This window comes from Ceratosolen solmsi, unplaced genomic scaffold (assembly GCF_000503995.2).
Source record: "Ceratosolen solmsi marchali unplaced genomic scaffold, CerSol_1.0 scaffold27, whole genome shotgun sequence".
NCBI classification, from domain to species: Eukaryota; Metazoa; Arthropoda; class Insecta; order Hymenoptera; family Agaonidae; genus Ceratosolen; species Ceratosolen solmsi.
Window position 1 is genome coordinate 2,723,505 of NW_011948426.1, and position 3,391 is coordinate 2,726,895.

A 3,391-nucleotide genomic window follows, 5' to 3' on the forward strand; every position below is an offset into this window, starting at 1 on the left:
CTATTATTTTCAATATTTGGTATATCGTTAAGTATGTAATTAATTCTTTTATAATTTACTTCTAAGGAATAAAGAATTTTTAGCAAATGTCAATAATTCCTTTACCTATTTAGATTTTAAAATCTTCTATTATACCGTAATATTATTTTTCCGAACTTATTAATAGTGTGAATTAAAGTAATGAAATTTAAATGAAACAGTGTAAATCGAAAAAATATTTCCGAAATAAAAGTACATTGTACAAATTCTATAATGAAATTGTGAAAGTTCAACTTTTTATTCATAAATTCTCGCACAAAAGATTGAATATTATTATAGAAATACTAGTTTCTGGCCTTTTAATCATAATGAATATTCATAATTTTCAAATGACAAAACATAGGTTCCATCTTAAAAATTATATTATCAAAACATAATTCTATTTATAATTGTAAATAGTTGACTTGTTTTTGCAGAAAAAATAGCAATCGAAATTGTCGATGTAAAATAAAATTTCAAGACAATTAATTCGTATAATTATTTTAGAATTTTGTATATCTTAATAACGAATTATTTTCATAAATTTTTTATTAAAAAATCATCCAACACGTTAATAAAGTTTAACTTTTCATACAACATATTTTTAATAAATAACGAAAGCGTATATAAATTTTAAAAAGTTTATTTAATTTCAAGCACTAAGTGCTAGAAGGGAAAATAATATGACAAATGCATTAAACTTTCACATATATATGTATGCATATACATTAAATTTTCTCTGATACACGCTCCTCGTATTATTTCGACATTTGTAAATGCCGCTCAAGTAATTTATAAGCGTTCTGAACATTTGGATCAAGCAAATTAAAGGGACAGTTAGAGATTGGATATTTTCATAAATATATAAATGAGTAGCGGAAAACGGTTCCGATCATTCAAAAAACCCCATCATCAAAGCCTTTTCCTTTCCTACGTAATACCTTCGCAACGTCTACATAGAATAAAGAGATGAGGAATCACCGCGTCCCGAACGATCGCGCATCTTGATTGCATCGACGATTTTTTTTCTAGCCTACGCGTTACTAGAATACGACGAGGGGATAAGCGAGAGAAGGGACTTAGGCCTTGACATCGAGGTGCGAGCAAAAGTCTCTATTCTCCAATTCGTAGGGGATTTCGATTGACCGATACGTCATCGTACTACTTTTTATGGGGATTAGTGATGTACCTTAAACGGCGATCAGAGAATAGAAAATTGGTGGGCTCGGCGTCCCCGAGAAGTTGTCACGCCATATATTGTGCGCCGTTAAAGCGGCTCGACTTCTTTTTAAATAAAAATAGCCTCAACACTACGTTACGGCTACGGCAAGGCCATTATCAAAGATCGTGTTTGTGTGTTGGGTAGGGAAGCGGTATTATGGAAAATTCCATAAGGTGGGAGCGATAACCAACGAGAGTCCACGCTCGCGTAAACCAACTGGTATATTTATTACTATTATTAAATTAAGTATCATTAGGATAGTTTTTATAATGAAATCAACGTTTATGGTGCATTAAAGGAGCGTAATATATCAGCTATCAGTAGCAGCCTCATTTGCTGGGCGTTAATTCCACAAAAACCATTATAAAAAAAAACTGATTTTTCGATTTTAATAAATAAAAAATGATAATCTTACGAGGAATTAATTACTAATTAGTACGGTTCCGCATTCTGAAAAATACGATCATTTACAATGAAAAAAATGTAGTAAGTAATGAAGCTCGATGTCATCATCGATTTTATCATTAATAATCCCGAAAGGATATTAATTATAAGGAGCCGCTGCATTTGATTTCACATAAAATCACATAAAATGACGCTTTTAATGTCAGGCATTTTATTAATGTACGATCAATACAGTCGACCGAATGCCAAAGTTTAGAATCACATATCCCGTTGAGGGCTTAAGCATTAAAAACAATCAAACGTAAATCGCACTTCATCAATTTTATTTTGATTTTTACTTCAATTAATAAACATCTTATTAGTTTTGCAAGCGTTGTCTGACAATCCGTTGTCATTTGCAAAGTGTGTTGTTAGATTGGCTACTGCGTGTATTGATTTTGTCGAATTCAGCGAGACTCGAGCATTCCAATGAGCTCACCAGGAATTTAGACTCGCGGAGATTTATTGTCTCGTTAATAATCTCAGGGAAAGAACAAAGTGGGCGCTTGGCGGCACGATGATTTAGCAAAAGAGAGGGAGCCGAACGAGGGCCGTATGAGCCAACGAATCCGTACGCTCAAAAAGTCAAAGGACGCTGACGTTGATTGAACCTTGGGAATAAGCTAAGTTCGTAGACGTCCGGACGTTCGAATGGCTCGTAAACGGAGAAAACAATTTCATCGCAATTAGTTACAAGTACAATGAGACATCGATCGCCTAGTCGTGATTGTCCCTCGGCGCTCTCTTGGAGGCTCGACTTCTTGTTGCTTTTTTTCGTGGGCTCGCTCCGACGAAAAGGAGAAATAAATGACAAAACTCGGAAGCCAAGACGCTTTATGTATGTTTGTCGAGGGCCTTTGCTGTCAGAGTATTTACACTGGAGGGCGTGGATGCGTGTATCTGTATTCCTCGGTGCTTATTGCGACGCTTCTTTTTCACTCGTTTCTGGTGGTGGCGGTGGTGGTGGTCGTGGGGGGGGGGTGCGTGTGATAAGATAAGAGGGAATGGTGATGATGATGGTGATGGTGATGGCGATGGTGATGGTGATGGTAATGGTGATGGTGATGGTGATGATGATGGGGATAGGGATCGGGAGGGGGAGCGCGGTGAAGTGGTATTTCGATCGTAATTTCGTAGACGATGTTGTTTACACGTCGGAATGATTTTTTGTAGCTAGCGAATTGGTGAATGGCTAGGCTTGAGCGCGGCAAGTTTGGAAATCTGAAACCCAGGAGGATCCCAAGTTTGTTGATTTATTAGGCCTCTTTAGTACAAGATAGAAAACGGCCGTGTACTCGGTGCGCCCGTACTCGAGGGCAATTAATTTCACTAGGAAGAGACGGAGGTCTCGTCACATTGAGCTGGACAGATAACGCGTGCGACAACATGTTATTCAAGACGATTCAATTCCCGATATCTTTCACTGTGTTTTTAATGCCGTTGCGATAGCCTTCTCCGCATTACTTTGCACGGAGATAAACGTTTGAGTTAATGCCGTTTTTACAATACTTAGTTTTAAGCAGATGGCCTTAAGAGGCGCATCCTGTTATTCAAGTGAAGTATTGCTTGACACTTGACACGGATTGAATCTCTTGGAACCTGCGAAGATGAGCATCTGACCTACTTTAGCCCTTTCCAGAATAGGTCATCATTCGTAACCTACTTCTTTCCCATTTGCTTTCTACATCTTTAGTCGACATTGTTTTC